The following is a 15,014-nucleotide window of genomic DNA, read 5'->3' as shown; positions in this document are numbered from 1 at the left end:
CTGTTTTACAAATGCGAAAACTGAGACACAGAGAAGTTAAGTGACTTTCCCAAGGTCATGCAATAGGGAAGTGGTGGAGATGAGATTAGGATCAGGGAACTTGACTCCCAGGGCTACAGTCTTTCCACTAGGCCACACTGCTTTTCCTTCTTTATTAATGTTCCCAAAAGCCAAGGGGATGAAATTATTGCGAGCGAATCCTTGACTAAAGTACCACCTTTCCAATAAGTGGTATTTACTGAGCACATAGTACATACAGAGTGCTGTTCTAAGTGTTTGGGAGAGTAAAATAGAGTTAATAGACATAATCCCTGACTTTGAAAGAGTTTATCATTTTCCCTAGAAGGACTTACATTCAAGTTTAATAAACAGAGAACAATTCTTGCTCCTTGGGATCAACATCATTCGTTCCTTCATTCAGTCGTATTTTTTGAGCACTTACAGAGTGTAGAGCACTGTACTAAGAGTTTGGGAACTAACTTGGGAACTTGGGAAGTGTTTGGGAGGGTACAACATAACAGACACATTCCCTGTCCACAATGCAATTAATGCTTTGGAATGCTTTGGAATTTTAAAAAACGTGATTATTGAGGAACTGGCAAAGAGCTAAAACTGAGTGGGGTCCTTCTGGGTCCCAGCTCTTAAATATGGTTTTTATTTTGGAATGAGAAAGAAGGGCCAAGGAAGTAACCTCTGACCCGGAGAGGTCAGAGTGGAGCTGTAAGTCGTTGTAGGTAGGGAATCTGTCTACTAACTCTATTATGTTCTCTTCCAGGTGCCTAGTACAGTGTTCAGCACACAGAAAGTGCTTAATAAATACAACTGACTGGATAGTTATATTTTCCAGCAAGCTACCTATCAAAAGACAAAGCTGTGGTACAATGGAGGGCAGAGGCTCCTTTGTCCTCATTCTTTGTTTTTACTGAAAAAAAAAAAAAGGTGGATTTCAGTCAGCAGGAAAAGGAGTCATTTTCTTAGATACACACACAAAAAAAGGATGAGGCTGAGAGTCAGAAAACCAAGGTTATAATTCCCGCTCAGCCACTAGCCTGCTCTGTAACATTTGGGCAAGTCGCTTGAGGGTGTTTTTTTTTTTTTAAATGGTATTTGTTAAGGGCTTACTATGTGCCAGACTAAACGCTGTACTAAATGCTGGGGTAGATACAAGATAATCAGGTTGGATTCAGTCCCTGTACAGTCTAAGTACAAGTAGGTTTTAAACCCCCATTTTACAGATGAGGAAACTGAGGCACAGCAAAGTTAAGTGACTTGTCCAAGGTCACATAACAGGCAAGCGACAGAGCTGGGATTAGAACCCAGGTCCTTCAGACTCCCTAGCCTGTGCTCTATCCACTGCGCCAGGCTGCTTCTCCAGGGGTTTGTTTTTTCAAATGGTATTTGTTAAGTATTTACTATGTGCCAAGCACTGTACTAAGCACTGGGTAGATACAAGCTAATCAGGTTGGACACAGTACATATCTCATGTGGGGCTCACAGGTCTTTATGCCCATTTTACAGATGAAGGAACTGAGGAAGAGAGAAGTTAAATGACTTACCCAAAGTCACACAGAAACCAGGTCGCAGAGCCAGGATTAGAACCCACGTTCTTCTGACTTCCAGGCCCATGCTCTATCCTCTAGACATTGCCGTCCTTCAGTTTCCTTTTGAGGATAAACTGAGCATAACATACTTTTTCATCCCATCTCAGTGAGTGAACTCCATATAAGACAGGGACTGTGTCTGATTGAAGATTTTTATTTTTTAGTTTACTATGTGTGAGGCACTGTTCTAAGCAGTGGGGTAGATACAAGCTAAACGGGTTGGACACAGTCCCCGTCCCACCTGGGGCTCATAGTCTCAATCCCCATTTTACAGATGAGGGAACCGAGGCACGGAGAAGTAAAGTGATTTGCCCCAGGTCATACAACAGACAGGTGGCAGAGTCAGAATTTGAACTCAGGTCCTTCTGACTCCTAAGCCCGTGCTCTATCCCCTGTGCCAAACCACTTCTTCCTACCCCAGAGTTTGGCACATAGTGATGAGCAAACACCAAAATGCTACAACCCTTCCTGTCTCACAAGCCCATAACCTTGGCGTCATCCTTGATTCCTCTCGCTCGTTCAACCCACGTATTTTATGCATCATTAAATCCCGTCAGTCCCACCTTCCTAACGTTGCTAAAATCTGCCTTTTTTTTCTCCATCCAAACTGCTACCATGTTAATACACTCATCCTATCCGGCCTAGATTACTGCATCAGCCTCCTTGCTCACCTCCCAACCTCCTGTCTTTCCCCACTCCAGACCCTGATTCACCCCGCCGCCCAGATCATCTTTCTACAAAAACATCACCCCCTTCCTCAAAAAGCTCCAGCGGTTGCCCATCCACCTCAATATCAAACAAAAACTCCTCACCATTGGCTTTAAAGCTCTCCATCACCTTGCTCCATCCTACCATACCTCACTTCTCTCCTACAACCCAGCCCACATACTTCGCTCCTCTAATGCTCGTACTCACAGTCGCTTAGACTGTGAGCACTGTACTCGTCCACTCAACTGTATATACTTTCATTACCCTATTTATTTTGTTAATGAAATGTACATCGCCTTGATTCTATTTATTTGCTATTGTTTTAATGAGATGTTCATCCCCTTGATTCTATTTATTGCTGTTGTTCTTGTCTGTCTCCCCCGATTAGACCGTAAGCCCGTCAGAGGGCAGGGACCGTCTCTGTTACCGATTTGTACATTCCAAGTGCTTAGTGCTCTGCACATAGTAAGCGCTCAATAAATACGATTGAATGAATTGGGCAGGGATTGTCTCTATCAGTTGCCGAATTGTACTTTCCAAGCACTTAGTACAGTGCTCTACACATAGTAAGCGCTCAATAAATACTATTGAATGAATGAATGCTCACTGTACCTCGATCTCACCTATCTCGCCGCTGACCCCTCACCCACATCCCCCCTCCGGCCTGGATCGCCCTCCCTCCTCCAATCTGACAGAAAATTACTCTCCAACCCTTCAAAGCCTTATTGGACATCTCTTCCAGGAGGCCTTCCCTGACTAAACCCCCCCTTTCCTCTTCTCCCACTCCCTCGGCTTCACCCTGACTTGCTCCCTTCATTCTCCCCCCCTCCCCCCCTCAAAAAACATATGTACAGATCTGTCATTTATTTATATTAATGTCTGCCTCCCCACCTCTAGACTGTAAGCTCACTGTGGGCAGGGAATGTGCCTCTTTATAGTTGTAGCATACTCTCCCGAGCACTTAGCACAGTGCCCTGCACACAGTAAGAGCTCAATAAATAGGATAGAACGAATCAATGAACGACTAACAACTCAATAAGGCAGTATCAGCTTTGGCATCTACTCTTCTTTCCTTCAATTTTTCCTTCCGCTGTTTCTACTCCTGCCTACTTCGTCAACTGTTCCACGACGGGTTAGCGCATTCTGATCTCCGAATTGTTAATCAGATGAAATTCTTCAAAATGATATGTTAGGTGAGTGGTTTTTAATGTCTACCGGTTGATCGGCTTCGTAGTTTAAATGACCCGGTCACTCGGTCTTCCAAGCTGGGGAAGAGAAAGGCGGCACTTTCAGAAATAATAATAATAATAGTAGTATTTCTTAAGTGCTTACCATGTGCCAGCTATCAAGCGTGGCTCAGTGGAAAGAGCCCGGGTTCGGGAGTCAGAGGTCATGGGTTCGAACCCCGGCTCTGCCACTCGTCAGCTGTGTGACTGTGGGCAAGTCACTTAACTTCTCCGTGCCTCAGTTACCTCATCTGTAAAATGGGGATGAAGACTGTGAGCCTCACGTGGGACAACCTGATTACCCTGTATCTACCCCCGCGCTTAGAACAGTGCTCCGCACATAGTAAGCGCTTAAGAAATACCAACATCATTATCATCATTATTATAAGCACTGGGGTGGATACGAGCAAACTGGATTTGACCTTCGTGGGGCTTGCAGTCTCAATCCCCATTTTATAGATAAGGTAACTGAGGCCCAGAGAAGTGAAGAGACTTTCCCAAGGTTATACAGGAGACAAATGGCACAGCAAAGATTAGAACCCTTGACCTTCTGACTCCCTGTGCTCTATCCACTACGCCAGTGAAACTCAGGAGAAAGGAAACTAGGCCGAGTGCACGAGCGTCTTCTTCTGCAAGCTCGTTGTGGGCAAAGAATGTGTCTTTATTGTTCTTTTGTACTCACATTTTTTTTGACTACAGTGCTCTCAGTTCAATAGCATTTATTGAGCGCTCACTACGTGCAGAGCACTGTACTAAACTCTTGGAATGTAAAATTCAGGAACAGATAGAGACAATCTCTGCCCAACAAAGGGCTCACAGTCTAAACAGAGATGGTCTCGGAAGTGTCTGGGCCAGAAGAGACAGTAAGTGCTCAAAAAATATGATTGACTGACTGGACTGACTGACATCCTTTTCCCAGGCTCTGGCCAGAGTGGGACAGGCAGGAAACCATGTTTTCCTCTGCAGTCCTGGCTCACTTTCCCAGGCTTTGGAGAAGTAGCTGGAGTACTGCAGGAGAGCATGTTTTGCTCTTTTTCCCTGGGCTCAATTTTCTGTCTCTCACCTCTAATTTTGGCAGATGATCTTCAGGACTCACTTCCGGGTCCCCTTCTATTCTCCAACTACGCCTGCTCCCTTGGAGAACTCGCTTGCTCCTCTGGTTTCCACTGCCATCTCTACACGGGTGATTCTCACAGCAATCCCTTCAACCCCAACCTCTTACCTTCTGTGCAATCTCACATTTCCTTCGGTCTTCAGGACATCTTGAGTTGGGTGTCCAACCAATTCCTCAAATTTAACATGTCCCAAACTAGACTCCTCATCTTGCATGACTTTCCAATCACTATTGAGAAGATCAGCATCCTCCCTGTTTCACAAGCCTGTAACCTTGGTATTATCCTTAATAATAAAAATAACGATGATGGCATTTGTGAAGCGTTTACTATGTGCCAAGCACTGTTCTAAGCCCTGGGGTAGATGCAGGGTAAGCAGGCTGTCCCACGTGGGGCTCACAGTCTTAGTCCCCATTTTACAGATGAGGTACCTGAGGCACAGAGAAGTTAAGTGGCTTGCCCAAAGTCACAAAGTCACGCTGCTTCTCAATAATAATGACTATGGTATTTGTTAAACGCTTACTATTTGCCAATCACTCTTCTAGGCGCTAGGCTAGGTACCAGGTAGTCAGGTTATCCCACGAGGGGTTCACAGTCTTAATCCCCATTTTCCAAATGAGGTAACTGAGGCCAGAGAAGTTAAGTGACTTGCCCAGAGTCACACAGCTGATAAGTGGAGGAGCCACGCTTAGAACCCACGACCTCAGACTCCCAGGCCCGTGCTCTATCCACTATGCCATGCCGCTTCTCCCATAACTTATCTGCCTCTTTCAAGCTGGGGAAGCGGCATGGCCAAGCGGAAAAAGTCTGGGCCTGGGAGTCAGAGATAATAGGTTGTAATCCCGGCTCCACCATGAGCCTGCTGTATGACCTTGGACAGGTCACTTCACTTCTCTGTGCCTCAGTTACCTCAACTTTGAAATGGGGATTAAGACTGTGAGCTCCACGTGGGACAAGGACTGTGTCTGACCTGGCTGTGATTAGAAAAGTGCTTACCACATAATAATAATAATAATAATAATAATGATGGCATTTGTTAAGCACTTACTATGTGCCAAGCACTGTTCTAAGTGCTGGGATAGATACAAGGTATTCAGGTTGTCCCACTTGGGGCTCACAGTCTTAGTTCCCATTTTACAGATGAGGTACCTGAGGCACAGAGAAGTTAAATGACTTGCCCAGGGTCACGCAGTAGACAAGTGGTGGAGCCAGGATTAGAACCCACGACCTCTGACTCCCAAGCCCGTGCTCTTTCCACTGAGCCACGCAGTGCTTAACAAATACCACTATTATTATTACTATTATTATTATTAATAACCCATCTTTTCAGTCAGTCAGTTGGTCGGTTCTATTTTCACATCTCCACAGTCTTCCCCTCCCTCTTTATATGAATCGTCACTACCTGGTCCAAGCACTTGTAATATCCCACCATGTCTAGTGCATCAACCTCCGTGCTAACCTCCCTGCCTCCAGCCTCTCCCCAGTCCAGTCCATACTTCACCCTACTGCTCAGATAAATTTTCCAAATCAACTTTCTGCATATATTTTCTCATTCCTCAATGGTCGCCCATTCTTCCCTCTGCTGCCCAGATCATTTTTCTAAGAAAAAAAAAATCTTTCTGCACACATTTTCTCACTCCTGAAAAACCTCCAATGGTTGCCCATCCTTCATTCTGCTCCCTAGATCATTTTTATAAAAAAACCCGACAAAACAAAACAAAAACCCTAAAAAAACTTTCTGCACGTTTTTTACCCAAATCATTTTTCTAAAAACGCCCCCCAAACAAAAAGAAACCCCTCAAAAAACCTTTCTGCACATATTCTCACCCAAATCATTTTTCTAAAAAACAAAACAAAAAACACAACAAAACAAAACTCCCAAAACCTTTCTGCACATATTTTCTCACTCTTCAAAAACCTCTAGTGGTCATCCATCCTTCACTCTGCTGCCCAGATCATTTTTCTTAAAAAAAAGACCAACAACTTTCTGCACACATTTTCCTCACTCCTGAAAAACCTCTAATAATTGTCCATACTTCACTCTCCTCCCTAGATAATTTTTCTAAAAAAAAACCAAAAACCCAAAACAAAAAACTGTCTGCACATATTTTCTCACACCTCAAAAACCTCCACTGGTCACCTATCCATCTCCACATAAAATAAAAACTCTTCACCACTGGCTGTAGGGCACTCAATAGGCTGTCTCACTTCTATCTGTGCTCGACCCTCTCTCATGACAACCCAGTCCGTACACTTCACTCCTAGGTCATGTGTTCTAATCCCAGCTCTGCCACTTGTCTGCTGTGTGGCCTTGGGTAAGTCACTTCACTTCTCTGTGCCTCAGTTGCTTTATCTGTAAAATGGGGATTAAAACTGAGAGCCCCACGTGGGGCAACCTGATTACTCGGTATCCCCTTCAGCATTTAGAACAGTGCTTGGCACAGAGTAAGCGCTTAACAAATACCATCATCATAACACCAACCGATTTTTCACGTCTCGATTTCGTGCCGCTTGCCGTTGATCCCTTGCTCATGCCCTCCATCCTTCCTGAAACTCTCTCTCCAGCCATAACTAACAGACCACTACTCTCCACACTGTCAAAGCCCTACAAAAATCATATCTCCTACAGAAAGCCTGGCCTGTATAATCTTTCATCTTCCCACCTTATTTCCCTTCCTTCTGTGTCTCTAATTCATTCATTCAATCGTATTTATTGAGCGCTTACTATGTGCAGAGCACCGCACTAAGCGCTTGGAATGTACAATTTGGCAACAGATAGAGACGATCCCTGCCCACTGACGGGCTCACAGTCTAATCCATTCAATTGTATTTATTGAGAGCTTATTGTGTGCAGAGCACTGTACTAAACACTTGGGAGAGTACAATGCAACAATAATCAGACACTTTCCCTGCCCACGGTGAGTTTACAATCTGGAGGGGGAGAAGATGAGTCACTAGAATCTTCTTCCCACCCGACTCCCCCACCCTTCTGCATCACCTATTCACTTAAGTATGTTACTTTCTAAGCATTTTTCTACTCTACCCCACTTATACACAAATTCTTATACTCTGTTAATAATAACGATGATGGTATGTGTTAAACACTATGTGCCAATTCTATTTATTGCTATTGTTTTTGTCCGTCTCCCCCGATTAGACCGTAAGCCCGTCCAAGGGCAGGGACTGCCTCTATCTGTTACCGATTTGTACATTCCAAGCGCTTAGTACAGTGCTCTGCATATAGTAAGCGCTCAATAAATACTACTGAATGAATGAACGAATGTCCTAAGTGCTGGGGTAGATACAGGGTAATCAGGTTAACCCACATGTGGATCACAGTCTTCATCCCCATATTACAGATGAGGTAACTGAGGCACAGAGAAGTTAAGTGACTTGTCCAAAGTCACACAGTTGACAAGTGGCAGAGGCGGGATTAGAACCCACGACCTCTGACTCCCAAGCCCGTGCTCTTTCCACCAAGCCACGCTGCTTTCCCTGCTGACAATTTATTTTACAGTCTGTCTCTCCCACTATATTGTAAGCTCCTAGAGGACAGGGATCATGACTACCAACCTTATCGTAGTCTCCCAAGCGTTCAGTGCTCTGCATACAGTAAACGCTGAATAATCGGTCGATTTATTTCCGAAGTTCAACGCAAGCAAGCGACACATTCAGGAAGTGTGTATACCAACCCTGTCACATTGTCCTCGCCCAAGCACTCAGTACGGTGTTCTGCACGCAATAAGTACTCAGCGAATACGATCGATTGTCTGCCCACAAGGAAATTACACTATAATGGAGGGGGCAGATATGGAAGTATTTTCAGAGTCATCAAAAATACATGTACAGTCGAATAAAGGTGCACGCTAATATTGAAGATGAGCATTAAGTACATAGGTGCTAGAGCTGGCTGACGGTTTTTTTATGACTTGGGGTACCGGGGAATTCATTCATTCATTCAATAGTATTTATTGAGCGCTTACTACGTGCAGAGTACTAAGTACTAAGCGCTTGGAATGGACAAATCGGTTAACAGAGACGGTCCCTGCCCTTTGACGGGCTTACGGTCTAATCGGGGGCGGGGGGGGAACGGACAGACGAGAACAATAGCAATAAAGAGAATCAAGGAATTGAGCTGAGAAGGTATGTTGGAGGAGGTGGGCTTTCTCGAGGGCTTTGTTATGTTAGATTTGGGTAGGGAGGAGGGAGGGGACCAATGCGAGCTGGGAGATGAACGTGAGAATCAAGAGGAAGGTAGAGGTCGAAACAGACCTTGGGAGAGACACAGAGAGTAGATTGGACATAGCAGGTGAAGAGAACGGAGCACGGTGTAGTGGATAGAGCACAGGCCTGGGAGTCGGAAGATCTTGGGTTCTAATCTCGGCTCTGACACTTGTCTGCTGTGTGGCCTTAGGCAAGTCACTTCACTTCTCTGTGCCTCAGTCACTTCACCTATAAAATCGGGATTAAGGCTCCGAGCCCCATGAGGGACAGGGACTGTGTCCAGCCTGATTCGCTTGTATCCGCACCAGGGCTTAGTACGGTGCCTGGCACAAAGTAAGCTTTTAACAAATACATAATAATTAATATTAATTATGATTAGGTAGTTGAGATGGTGCAGAGTCTCAACTCATTGCCCTCATTCAACCAATATATTCAGTCTGTCACCAAATCCTGCAGGTCGACCTTCACGACACTGCTAAAATTCCCTCTTTCCTCTTCGTCAAAATTGCTACTATGCTGAACCAAGCACTTATGCCATCCAGGCTTGATGACTCTCCAATCCATATGTCAGTCTGCTGCCCAGATCATTTTTTCTGCAAAACTGTTCAGTCCACGGTTCTCTACTCCTGAAGTCTTCTCCCATGATTTCCCATCCATCTCCAAATCACACAGAAACTCCTTGCTATTGGCTTTAAAGCAGTCAATCACCTTGCCCCCTCCTACCTTTCCTCACTAATCTCCTACTACAACCCAGCCCGCTCATTTCACTCCTCTAACCCAAACTACTCACTGTACCTCCATCTCATCGATCTCGCCTCCAACCCTCCGCCCACGTCCTGCCTCTGGCCCGAAACGGCCTCCCCCTTCACACCCCACAGGCCATCACTCTTCCCACCTTCAAAGCCTTATTAAAATCACATCTCCCACAAGGCCTCCCTCCTTCTTTGCTCCCCTTCCCCCCAGTTAAGTCCTCATTTCTTTTACTCCCTCTCCCTTTAAGCATCACTCTCGCCCTTGGATTTATACCCTTTATTCCTTCCCTTCTCAACCCCAAAGCACTCATGTACATAATCTGTAATTTATTTTAAGATCTGTCTTCCCCTCTAGACTGTAAGCTCTTGTGGGCAGGGAATTCATCTACCAACTCTATTATACTGTCCTCTCCTAAGTACTTAGCATAGTGCTCTGCACACAGTAAGCGCTCAACAAGCAACATGGCCCCAGTGAGAAGCAGTAAGGCCCAGTGGATATAGCACAGCCTCAGAGTCAGAAGGACCCTGCCTCTGCCACTTATCTGATGTGTGAACTTGGGCAAGTCACTTAAATGCTCTGAACCTTAGTTACCTCACCAGAAAAATGGGGATTCATTCCGTGAGACCCCAGTGGGACATGGACTGTGCCCAACCTGATTAGCTTGTATATACCGTACAGTGGCTGGCACATAGTAAATGCTTAACAAATACCATAAAAATATAAAGTATAATTGATGGATTTTTTGCTTTATGTGGAGGGTTTTGAGGATGGAGAGATGTCTACCAAGTGATGCTGGAACTCAACAGCTTTCTCCCTTCTACCTAACCTCACAGATGTCCTATTACAGCCCAATCTTCACACTCCCCTCTCTAATATCAGCCTTCTCTCTCTACCTCGATCTTGTTTATCCTGCCACTGACTCTTTGCCCATGCCCTCCCTCTAATCTGGAATTCCCTTATATCTGACACTTTACAGCCCCAAGAGACCTTCCCAGACCGAGCTCTTTATATTCCCTATCCACTCTCCCCTCTGTGTCAACTCCGCCGTTGGCCGCCAGCCCCTAAGCACTTTGAAACTTACTCCAGTCTCCCAGATGTTGTTGTCTTACGCTATCGAGTCGTGTCTGACCCATAGCGACGCCATGGACACATCTCGCCCAGAATGCCCCACTTCCATCTTTAATCGTTCTGGTAGCGTATCCGTAGTTTCTTTTGGTAAAAATACAGAAGTGACTTACCATTGCCTCCTTCCGTGCAGTCAACAAGTCTCTGCCTTCGGCTCGCTCCCATTACGCGGCTGCCCAGCACAGGTGAGTTTTGACTTGGAGCAGGTTGCCTTCCACTCACTAACCACTGCCCAAGCTAGGAATGGAATGGATATGCCTCTGCTTGACTCTCCCTCCCAAGGTCGAGACTGGTAGAGTCCTGGAAACTCTCCAGGTGTGACCCTGAGAGGGGAGTCCTCCAGTACCTATGTAAATATCCTTATACCCTATTATTTCCCCTATCAATCACTGGTATTTATTGAGGACTTCCTGAGCGCAGAGCACTTTGCTAAGCTCTTGAAAGAGTACAACAGGCTAGAAGTGGCAGACACGTTTCCTGCCCGCAACGAGAGTACAGTCTAGATGGGGAGATAGACAATAAAATGACAGATATGTACATGAGCGCTGTGAGGTTGTGGGGAGTGGGGAATAAAGAGTACCAGTACAAGTCCAAGGGCCATGCAGAAGGCAAAGGGTGTAGGTGAAATAAAGGTTTAGTCAGGGAAGGCCTCTTGGAGGTGTCATTTTAATAAGTTTTTTTAATGGGGAGAGTGATCAACTGTTGAATATGAAGGGGGAAGGTGTTCCAGGTCAAAGGCAGGATGTGGGTGAGGGGTATGCACCTCTCTGAAATCTATTTTAATGTCTTCCTTTCTCTGTAGACTGTAATTTTCTTCTGGGTAGGGATCGCGTCTACCGACCCTGTTGCATTCTCCTTTCCAAAATGCTTAGTGCCACGGTCCGCCCACAGTCAGCACTCAATAAATACCATGACTGAGTTATTGAAGATGATCAGAAAGGGAAGAGACTTGAATCAGGGAGACCCACGGGGAGACTGACACAATAGGCTAGAAGGGCTATGACTGGAGCTTGGATCCAAATGATAGCCATCTAGGTGAAGAGAAAAGGGGAGATCAGAGAGGCATGTAGGAAGAGCTGATGGGATTTGATAGGAAATGTGAGAGTTGAATGAGAGCAAGGAGGTAAGGATGATGCCAAGAGGATTGGCTTCTGGGGCCGAGAGGACGAGGGAATGATCAATTTAGATAAGTAAGCTAGGAGGAGAAAATTTAGGAGGGGGAGATGAATAGTTCAGTCACAGACACATTAAGTTTGAGGTGCCGACAAGAGTTCCCAAACATGGTTGTCCCAAACCAGAGATGCGGGATGGCAGGGTGGATGAGAGGTCAGAGCCGAAGAGGTACATTTGGAAGAAGTCGGTAGAAAGGTGATAATTGACTGATACTCCCCTCTAGGCTGCAGGCTTGTTGTGGGAAGGGAACTCTGTTATACTGTACTCTACCAAGAGCTTAGTACAGTGCTCTGCACCCAGAAAGCACTCAATAAATACCACTGATCGATTGAGCTGACGAGCGAGAAGTGTAGAAGATCCCAAACAAAGCCTCGTGGAACATCAACAGTTAAGGAAGAGAGGAGAGTGTGAGATGAATGGACAAAGGTGAGGAGTGGAATTCCTAGTTTAGTATAGCCAGGTCTTGGGGGGTGTGTTGGGGGGGTAGAGAGAGAGAGAGAAAGAGAGAGTGAGTGTGTGCTGATTCCTCTGTTTCAGTTTCCACCTCTAGCTTCCCCACCCTCTCCTTGTTTGCTTCCATCTCTGGCTTCTCCCTGCCTCTCTACTTGTGCCAACCTCACACTAAGCACAGATCTTTCTGCTAGAAATTAGAAGTGACCAGGAGACTAATGGTAAGCCAGCAGGGCAAGAAATAGCAGTAGACTTGTTTTAGGACAACTGGAGGCCAAGGTTCCTACTTGGGCCTGGAAATCCCACCTGCCACCCAATTTTCCTTAATCCAGGACAGCCTTGGCAAGTTCTGGAACATAATAATAGTTGAGGGATTTGTTAAGTACTTTGTTTGTAGCAAGAACTGAACCAAGCATTGGGGTAAATACAGTACCATCAGGTCAGAATCAGTCCCTATTCCACTCACAGACCAAGTGGCTGGGCTTAGTGGAGAGAGCAGAGACTTGGGAGGCAAAAGACCTGGGTTCTAATCCTGACCCTGCCAGTTGTTTGCCATGACACCTGGGGCAAGGTCACAATTTCTCTGTGCCTCAGTTACTTCACCTGTAAAATGGGAATTAAAACCGTGAGCCCCATGTGGGACATGGACCGTGTCCAACCTGATTTGCTTGTAGCTACCCCAGCACATAGTACAGTGCCTAGCACATAGTAAGCGCTTAAATGGTATTTAAAGAAAGCTGGAACACATCTGTAACAATTGTGGAAAGCTGAGAAAGTTGAGGTTTGGGGGCTAGGAAAGGTCGTGCTGATATGAGGTTGGGGGGAAAATCTGCCACTTGCTACTTCCCCATTATAATGTAAGCAACCTCGAGGCAGGGACTGGGACTTAATTTTATTGCGCTCGCTACAGCGTACTGCACCTAGGGATTATTCAGTAACAACAATAATAATTATGGTACTTGCTAAGCGCTTACTATGTGCCAAATACTGTTCTAAGCACTGGGGTAGATACAGGTTAATCAGGTTGGACACAGTCCCTGTCCCACATCAGGTTTACACACTTAATCCCCATTTTACAGATGAGGGAACTGAGGCCCAGAGAAGATAAGTGACTTGCCCAAGGTCACACAGCTGACATGTAGCATAGTCAGGATCAGAACCCAGATCCTTCTGACGGCCAGGCCCGTGCTCTTTCCACTAAACCACCCTGCTTCTCTTAGACAACTGATCGAACAAACACCCTCATCACTAGACCGCAACAACTTGCAGTGTTCTGTTAACGTTCAGTTCCCTCCTAGTAACAGTTATGGTACTTTGTTAAGCGTGTATTAGGTGCAAAGCACTGGGCTAAGTACGGGATTGATACAATATCAGCTGATCGAAGTCAGTTCCCATCCCAACAAAGGTGTTCAGAGTCTCAAAGTGAGGGAGAACGGGTATTTATTCCCATTTTACAGATGAGATAACTGAGGTGGAGTGAAGTTAAGTGACTTGCTCAAGGTCACACAGCAGGCAAGTGGCAGAGCCGGGATTAGCACCCAGGTCCTCTGCTTCCCAGGCCCGGGATCTTTCCACTAGTCCATTTTCAAGATGGAGCAGGGAGGGTAGAGAAGAGGCGGGCTAAACGCGACTTCTTCAACCGCTCGTATTCATCTCCTTGCCAAAGGAAAGTTTCATTCACACATTTTATCTTCGTTGTACCGTAACGCCAGTCCCGTCAGCTTTGAAACACGAGATGAGACACTTGGCCGATCTGACAGTTACAACCGACTCGACATAGACAACGGCACCATGTGGCAATCGCCTGCCCCCGTCCCTCTGGGGAGAACAAGAGATGTCGCTAGGAGAATGCTACGAACTGACAAAGGGCTTCTGTGGCAGGCGAGAGTTTAGCCGTTGATTGATGTGGTCTGTTCCAGTAAATATCAATAAAATTAGAGGATGGGCCAGGGTACTGGCGGGGAAAAAAAACCACACGTGTTTTTAGTTCAACTTGTCTGGCAAACAGATGTTTCCGAATTGGTTAAACATCCAATATGTTTCTCCGAGAACTATCATTCTGGAAGGTGCCCCCCATGGGCATTCATTCAGTCCCTCATATTTATTGAGTGCTTACTGTGTGCAGAGCACTGTACTAAGCAGTTCATTCATTCATTCAATAGTATTTATTGAGCACTTACTATGTGCAGAGCACTGTACTAAGCGCTTGGAATGTACAAATCGGCAACAGATACAGTCCCTGCCCATTGACGGGCTTAAAGTCTATCGGGAGAGTACAAACGGCTCAGTGGAAAGAGCCCGGGCTTGGGAGTCGGAGGTCATGGGTTCTAATCCCGGCTTCGCCACTTGTCAGCTGTGTGACTTTGGGCAAGTCACTTCACTTCTCTGAGCCTCAGTTACCTCATCTGTAAAATGGGGACGAAGACTGTGAGCCTCATGAGGGACAACCTGATCACCTTGTATCCCCCCAGCGCTTAGAACAGTGCTTTGCACACAGTAAGCACTTAACAAATACCAGCATTATTATTATTACAAATACAACAATAAATAGACACCTTCACAATGAGCTTACAGCCTAGAGGAGGTGGGGAGACAGACATTATTATATTATCCTGCTGATAAAACTCAGAATTAATCAATAG

At 45.7% G+C, this 15,014-nt stretch overlaps 1 protein-coding gene and 1 non-coding gene across 6 annotated transcripts in view; both read right to left on the bottom strand.

Annotated features, from left to right (window-relative positions):
- The window catches only part of FYB1 (FYN binding protein 1), a 200,933-nt gene that overhangs the window by 78,697 nt on the left and 107,222 nt on the right, over positions 1-15,014 (bottom strand). The gene's annotated exons all lie outside the window — the stretch shown is intronic.
- LOC114810742 lies at positions 10,945-11,082 on the bottom strand. Its single transcript, XR_003758437.1, has one exon. It is a non-coding gene; the product is annotated as a small nucleolar RNA SNORA7 (small nucleolar RNA).

This window comes from Ornithorhynchus anatinus, chromosome 3 (genome assembly GCF_004115215.2).
Source record: "Ornithorhynchus anatinus isolate Pmale09 chromosome 3, mOrnAna1.pri.v4, whole genome shotgun sequence".
Taxonomy (NCBI): domain Eukaryota; kingdom Metazoa; phylum Chordata; class Mammalia; order Monotremata; family Ornithorhynchidae; genus Ornithorhynchus; species Ornithorhynchus anatinus.
The sequence above is the reverse complement of the archived record's forward strand: the minus strand, read 5'-3'. Positions and strand labels throughout refer to the sequence as shown.